This window comes from Chenopodium album, chromosome 1 (genome assembly GCF_948465745.1).
Source record: "Chenopodium album chromosome 1, dcCheAlbu1.1, whole genome shotgun sequence".
Lineage (NCBI taxonomy): Eukaryota > Viridiplantae > Streptophyta > Magnoliopsida > Caryophyllales > Amaranthaceae > Chenopodium > Chenopodium album.
Genome location: NC_137834.1, coordinates 8,971,606 through 8,980,193, shown reverse-complemented (window position 1 = coordinate 8,980,193; position 8,588 = coordinate 8,971,606). Strand labels below are relative to the sequence as shown.

The following is an 8,588-nucleotide window of genomic DNA, read 5'->3' as shown; positions in this document are numbered from 1 at the left end:
CATTTGTTGGCTGATATATTCCTTTTGTTGGCTGATATGTGTTTTTTTTTCCTTTTGTTAGCTGATATCTGACATAATTTAGCTTATATGTTTCTTTAGTTGGCTGATATATTTATTTTGTTGGCTGATATGTATATATTAATTGTTGGATTATAAGTTCGTCTTGATTGCTAATATGTTTATTTTGTTGGTTTACCTGTTGCTTTTATTTCATCATTTTGTTGGCTGATACGCTTCGTTTGTCGGCTGATATGTTCCTTCGATTTGTTGGCTAATATGTATATTTTGTTGGATGATATATACCTCTCATTGGCTTATATGAATCTTTTGTTGGCTAATATATTCCTCTGATTGGCTGATACATTTTTATTAATGTTTGATATGTCCCTAATATAATGTTGATTGATATCAGAAATCAATTGGCTGATATATTCATCTTAATAGCTAATGTACTTCTTTTATTGACTAATATTAACAACATACCCACAATCATTTCTTTCTCTCTCCTCTTTCCCCCTCTAGCTTCCTCTCTTACTTTCTCAAATAACCCACAAATCCACGCCATCCTAGGCCATTGATCCCATTACACCCATCAATAGTATATTCTATACTAGGGGTGAGGAAAAAATAGATAAATTATCTTGTGAGAGGAATGGTGTCCTTCGAACAAGTATACGTATTATTCCGACCAAGGATTCAGAATTAATTTCGAAGCTAATTATTTAGTTAAGTCAAGTGATTGGAATGCCTAGCTAGTCCTTCGAATAAGTGTACGTATTATTCCGACCAAGGATTCAAAATTAATTTCGATGTTACTTATTCAGTGAAGTCAAGTAATCAGATTGCCTAGATAGAGGCCGCTTTCGATTAGTGAAATTAATTAATTAATCTCACGGCTTGCTCTTGACTGAACCCAGCAGGTCACACCCAAAGAACGTAACCATAAGAAGCAATGAATTAAGCCGGAAGGCTAAACTACGTCGATAAATATATTTAAGACTCAAATGTTGGATTTCGAGCATCAAACGTTCAAATGATTCAAGAAATCGGATTAACAAAGAAAATCATTTAGAGACATGACGTGCTAGGATCGCAAGCCTAGAATGAGGACTTGCCACACCACACCACGCATGTGGGGGCAAGGCCCATGTGGTGGCAAGGCCAAACCACAAGCCCAGGACCTCGCATTAGCCTAGCATGGTGATGGTCACGCATATGGGGTTGGGCGAGCTATCATAACTACTAGCTAGACGCTAGCATGATTGGGCTAGGCGCTAGCACATGATAACATTTCTAGCATTCTAGAGCCCAACCGTCTCTAGCATGTTGTGCGCTCATCAAGGGGCCATCACTCCTAGCCAGCCCTTGCGGCAAGGCAGCTAGCTAGCAGCGCACACAGCCTAGTAGGCTTGCACTAGGCCTGTACTGCGTGCTGGGAGACCTTACCGAGAGCACAAGGCAGCCAGGCCTTCAAGGCCTAGCTGACCAAAAGTGGCAAGCAACCCTTTTGCCTTGATCTCCAAGGGATGGGTGGTCCTCCCACCTACCCATTCCCTTGTAATATTCTATTTCTCTTTGGTAAAATGCAATAAAAGTTATCATCATTGGTAATCTTTTATTAATTATACTAATTTAATTATAACATTATAACTTTTTAACCATGGTTAAGTTGCTAATGACAAATGAAAAATAAAATGACATAATTGCCCCATTTATTTTCTACACACCCATCTCTTTTAACTTGCATTGTTTAATCATCTTTCTTTCCAATCTCTTTCACCAAATTAACCATTCACAACCTAGCTAAATCACTAACAAACATCTCCCTCCTCTGTAGGTCCTCCTTCACCAAACACCAGATTACCACAAAAACGACTACCAACCCAATGTGTGGTTCCTACACCCAGGTGTATCATACAAGTAGGGATGGCAGTGGGTCGGGTTAAATGGGAGATCCGTCCCATCCCCGCCCAAATGGGGTGATGATGGAGGGAGGTTTAGCAGGTGATGGAGCGGAGATGGGTATAAATGTGTACCCACCATGGGTGATGGAGTGGGTATGGATTTTAGAGTAGACCCGCCCCATATCCACCCCGCCCCGCCCCGTACCCACCTTATGCCCGCACCATATTTCTTTTAGAAGAGTTTAGAATTTATGAAACTTGATACCCCTTAAGACCCAATAAGCTTGAATAGTGAAAGTCCTAATTTTCTTAACCTGATTTGATATAATTGTCATTAATTTGATACAATAAAGCATCATGGCAATGAGTTTGGGACGATTTTGGGGCGGGTATGAATATCCAAGTGGGTGATGGGGTAGGGATGGATCCTATCTTGTATCCGGTGGGGCAGGTATGGATGTGGATATATATTGTACCCGCCACGGGTAGTGGGGCGGGGATGGGTATAAGATTGTTTGGCGGGTATGGGTATGGAGGTAGCATCATCCGCATCCGACCCGCCCCATTGCCATCCCTCCATACAAGTGTACCATGCCCTGGATCTAAACAACATGCCCAAAAGAATAAAATACCTGCTAATTAGAGCAGAGAGAGGCGGAAAAGAACATTAGGTATAGATAAAAAGAACACGACATTAAATATGAATATTCAGTTTCCTTTAATTTAGGAAAAGATAATTACTAATTGATTTTTAATTACTCAGACATTAACTGTCATATCTTTTCAAAATATTTGACTTTTCCAAATTCGTTTTTTTTTTTCTCTTCATATTAAAATATTCAAACTTTTCATAAACAAAATGTTCAAATTTGTATTTGGAATTTTTTTTCAATAAAAAAAATTATATCCCTGTATTTTTTTTAAAAAAAAAGTTCATATTTTTCACTTTAAAATCCTCTCTTTAAATTTAATTAGTTTAGATCTTGTGATGGTAGTCTAAATTATGATCATGTGTATCTCATGTAATGTTAATTAGATGATTTAATAATGTTCTTTATTGGAAAATATGATGTACTTTATATTTGTTTGTAATGTATAACTAGATAATAATAGTATAGAGTATTATTTTTGCATGTTCGTTATTATATCATATATTGTATGTTCATTATTCGATCTTTTGGTAAACTATTTTAAATATGCATGTTCATCAATTGTAATCGTAATGTACTTTTACTATCCCATAACTAACGTTCATTGCTTGTTGTAAATTGTTATTTAAATTTTTTCTTATAATCATAGTGATTAATTAATGAATTATTCATTACATGATAGTATCATGTTCTTTATTAATAACAAGAATATCCTTTATTAATATTATGGATGTTTAATATTTGAAAGTCCATCATTGTCCCAAAAACTTCGTTCTCATCATCAACCTCGGCAATCCTAATTACAAAAAAGGGAAAAAAATTATTAGATGATATTCTAAATTAATATAAAACAATAAAAATTCAAATAACATAAAAGAACATAAGGATAAATCAAAACAATATGGATACAAAATAATAATAATAATAATAATAATAATAATAATAATAATAATAATAATAATAATAATAATAATAATAACAATAATAACAATAATAATAATAATAATAATAATAATAATAATAATAATAATAATAATTTAAGGGATAACTAGACAAACATGTTTACGTATAATACTCTATTTTTCTCTAAAAATAAAAATAAAAAAGCAAAAGAACATGAGCATGAAAGTATAAGAATATACTATTAAGTAGAAAGAACATTCTTGGTACTATCGAAACCCAAATAACATTTTTAATTAACCTATACCTTAAACAACATAATTGGTAATTTAAAGACTCAAATAACATATGGTTTAATCACAAATAACATATATTAATCAAACTAAAAAGTTTCTATTTCTCTTTACAAAAATATGGATCGAACAAATTAAAAATATTAAATGTAGTTTGAAAAACATCATCTTCAATTTCTGAAATTAATACAAATTAGACTTAGAAAAAAATGCAAAAAATTAAAAATAGGTGAAAAATAGATACTTTCAATAACGAATTTGTTATTAAGGATCAATGAACAAATATAAATTATCATCAACAAACATCAAAATTATGAAATTTCAAATATAATTAAAAAATCTAAAATTACCTTTTAATGGGGTCACAAATCACTACTACAAATCCCTTAGTTTTTGGACGCTATTGACTCGACGTTGTGAATGTGACGTCACTGTAAAAATAGATTCCTTTTTTTTTATGCTTTTATGTGCCAAAATAGTTTCGTGACGAGAAAAAGCGTCGACAACTTCGTTTGATTTGCACGTGATTCAAGGCAACCTAAAAACAGTGTACAAGAAAAAAAGAAATATCAAAACCGCCTTATACCCATAGTTCTAAACGCATAATTCTCTATCTTTCTTCTCTTTCTTTCTCTCTATAACTCTAGATCTCAGCACTTCAAACAATTTATACCTAATTGTTCATCATTACCCTTCATTTTTATACGATCTCAGTTCATCTTTTGAAATCGCATGAAATTTAGCGAATTTGGGTGGAAGCCATGATATAATTTCCTTCCTCTCCTTGTCAATTTCTTCAATCTAAGGTAATCTCATTCTTCTCCTCATCAATTTCCATGATTTTGTGCTAAAACACCATTTAGATTTAATTTGTTACATATAATTGTTGTGAAATAGCTTTGAATTTGTAGTTATTGTATAGAAGTAGAAAGTTATTGTATTGAAATGTAGGGTTTTTTGTATGTCGTGCTGGGTGCAGGGAATTTATCATTTTTGGTTGTTAATTTTGTTTAGACTTAGAAATTCATGTATTTTTTTTAATTTTGGGTCTAATTGAAATTCTTTCAGAAATTCTTTGTGGGTGTTTCAATTTAGGTTTTAATTGCTTAGCATTAGTACACATATATCTCCAATTGTTCTTCTTTTTCCTTTAATCTCTAGTTTATGTCCTTAAATATCTATGTTTGGTTACTTATCTGAGCTAATTCATAGCATTTTGGTATTCCAAGGCACGTCAAAATAATATTGAGAGTGAAAAGGGTATTAAATAGCATCTGATTATTGCATAAATGCTCCCAGCTGCCTGATGTCAAGGATCAAAAGCAGATTTAATTTTTAGTTGGCTATTTGTAGTGTGGATTACAGACTAGATTTACCTAGTTTAGAAGCTCTAACTGTTGGAGCCAGTTTAATGCATACTTGGTTGAGGACTTCAGGTTTTGGTTTGTAAGTGCATGTTTTGATACATATTATTCTTGTTTCAGGCTGGTTTCTTCTATATCTCATTTTGCTAATAAAGTTTGCTATTGTTTCGACACTCTCTACAAACTGGTTAGTGTCCACTAAGGTTTGCACCTCCTGAATTAATATGCTATATATAATCCTACTTGAAAAAACACAATACATATTTGATTGCTTTTATCCTACTTGAAGGATTATAGTACATATTTGATCGCTCAAATCCTACTCAAAGGATTAGAAATTTACAATACATATTTGTTTGCTTGAATCCTACTTGAAGGATTACAAATTTACAATACAGATTTGTTTGCTTGAATCCTACTTAAAGGAACACATGTTAAATTTTAAAAAATTTATTGCTTTATTTATAGTATTAGTAACTGATATTCACTATTGCTTGTTCATTACTGATCATGCACAAATAAAGATTCTAGGGAATTAACAAATTAAAAGAGTATTATATAAGTCAATAGAACTCTAAAGTATACAACTGAGAGTTGGCGAATAAGATCAGAACTCCAAACTATCATTTTAGTTGTTTCATAATTGTTTTGGGTTTAGCGGATTTGTCAGATCCCTTTTTTTAAAAAAAAAAAAAAAAATCTTCGCAACTTTACTAGTACAGGAGATATTCCATCATCATTTTGTCAATCTATTTGGTGCTTAGTTATCAACCCCGAGATTTTCCCTTTTCAACTGAATTGTATGATGTTTTGATAGAGGTGTATGCTGAAACATTTTTTGTGGCCCTTGTTTTAGCACCTTTATATATGAAATATCATGAATGTTAGTCTATTTTGTAACTATTTAGATTTTGTACTATAATTGAATGGATAATGAAGAAGGATATACCGATATATGTCTATCTCGACTCATTAATGAATCAGGTCATGAACATAATTCTTATTTAGTGTGAAATATTTGACTTTGATATGAAAAGCTGGTTTGATTGTTTAATTTTTTTCAGCTACTTGGCCCCTTCTCTTTCATCTCTCTCTCGAGAATTTTATTTAGCTCTTGTTTGTCTTCTCAATCTTTCTCTTTTTTTTATTATTATTTTTATTGATCTGTTTGATATTACTGGATTAATTTGTCTTCATTAAATACAAATTACTATATAGATTCAACTCGATTTGTTCCGATTCAATTCAATCATTACTTATTGTTTGTAGAGAAAGCTTCAAAGTTTGTTGATTTGGTAATTGTAAATTTTATGCGTGTAAGGGGTTAAGATTTGTGTATTCAGATTCAAGCTATGGTGGATGACTCAAAGAATGGGTAATTGTGGAGGGGACATTCCATTTGAAAATTAATTCTTGATGATTGAAGCAATAACCACTCTATTAGCTCTAAATGGCATCAACAACCTATGTTATGATATTACCTATTTTATTGACCTAACTCTAGAGCTATGCTCAAATGAATGCCCAAGATGAGCTCAAAATATGCCTTGAAATTGTTATGTCAAACTTAATTACTCACTTATTCTGTGTCAATTTTACATATCATCGAAATAACACATGTATCGGTTGGCATGGCAGGGTGAAGTTGATATTTTTTGTGGGACTCGTGTGCTGTATGTGGCTAGTAGTTTTATCCTTTTTGCTGTATGTGGTGTAGGAGTTTATAGTTACTAATTGCGGAATAAACATGAATCATATTCATACAGTACCTAATCCCAAGATCTAATGCATAACACATAAAGAATATATAATTGTACCTTTGAAGCGTGATTCCACGTGCGATCGAGCAAGAGCAATTGGAGATAAAGAACCCCAAGCGTGATTCCTCTACTTGGTCCACGGGCACATATTAAGACCTCTACTAATGCTAGTTAGTTGCAATTGAACCCTTCAATTGACCTCTACGGAGAAGAATGAGCAACGAACCACCATGAACCACCACGAACCACCACACGCACCACCAAGGGTGGCCGGCCGCACGGACAAAGGGAGGAGAGAGATAGCCGTGAGATAGAGAGAGGAATTAGGGTTTTTTGGATTGGTTGCCTTGACGTCAAAATACACTGTGTGTGAATTATGACTGCTTGCAAGCAACCCTAGGCATAGATCTTATTTAATTTATAGATCTCATCTCTAAATAAGAGCCCATGTCAAAAGCCCAAAACCTAATTCTCATCTAACTATGCTAGCCCAATCCATTTCATGATTAGTTAAATGCTCATGAGGCCCATTAATGGGCCTCTAACTTGCTTAACCTAATACCCTTGTGTGACCTCATAGGATCCATTCTAGCGAGCTTTGGACTATTTGACTAGTCCAAAGATCATCTCTCATAGTCTAGCAACAGATGATGACGACCCAAGAACACGAACTTATTATCTCCATAATAGTGATCCTTGATATATCTAGTAATTGCACTTATCAAAGACACAACTCCTTCATGTGGGTGTGTATTGTACTTTTATTTTAAGAAGTTCTACAGCTTTATTATTCATGCTGATATTAGATATAGAATTACAGTGGAGTCCTGCTTCTCTCCTTAAATTGACGAGGTCATATATTTTTCTTTGAAGGATGGTTGCCGAATTCTTAACCTTGAACATATTCTTTTGGTGTACATGGTTTATAGGTCAATAATATACTTAAAATTAGGGCCTGAAAATGGATGCATGTAGGCTGTAATGTTAGTTACGTTTACGAGATATTTTAACTTAGACTGTTAGATATACAGGTATGGAATAATATGCTTTAGCTTGCATAACAAATGTGCAGGCCATGGCTCCAATGTATGTTAAATTTTGAGCCAATCGTGACATATTAAATACTAGCTAATGATGTCTTGTCTTCCGAGTATGAATGCCTTGATACTGTTGGCAAGTTTTCTACTCCGTAATTGCATAGGCTTTGAAAGTTGGTTGTGATTTTAGTTTGATTAGGTGAAAAATGTTTTTAAGAAAATGTATTCTTTATGTTTTTTGGCATATCGCTTCCTAGTGTTATTAATTTTGGTATATCTTTTTTGTGCTTTAAGAAAAGCTAATTTTGGTCTATTATTTTATTTAGATTCGTTTGGTGATGTCTTGATGCAAATGCTGAACTTAGTGCAGAGTCAAAAAATTATGTGACATGTATGAATACTAAGACGCAATAGAAAAGGTATATTATCTAATGGTGCAAGATTACAAGGACGGAAGAAAGATATTTTTTTAACGTATAAACTGTAATTATATTTGTTGTAATGGAAAACTCATTACTATGAGAGTATGAGATATTGTACATATATATAATAAATTTATTTATATGTGTAGACACCCAATTGTGTCTCCCCAAAACCAAACCCAGTGATGAATACCTTTCATGTCGTTTGATTGTCGAATGAAGTTAAAGTGCGAAAAGTCTAGTGTTGCGGTAGTTTTT

General features: G+C 33.1%; 1 long non-coding RNA gene across 1 annotated transcript; it reads left to right on the top strand.

The window, feature by feature from the left end:
* Nucleotides 1-4,374: 4,374 nt before the first annotated feature.
* On the top strand, nucleotides 4,375-8,472 carry LOC145557698 (uncharacterized). The gene is made up of 3 exons (XR_014092316.1): nucleotides 4,375-4,553; nucleotides 5,232-5,314; nucleotides 8,235-8,472. It is a non-coding gene; the product is annotated as an uncharacterized LOC145557698 (long non-coding RNA).
* Nucleotides 8,473-8,588: the final 116 nt, after the last annotated feature.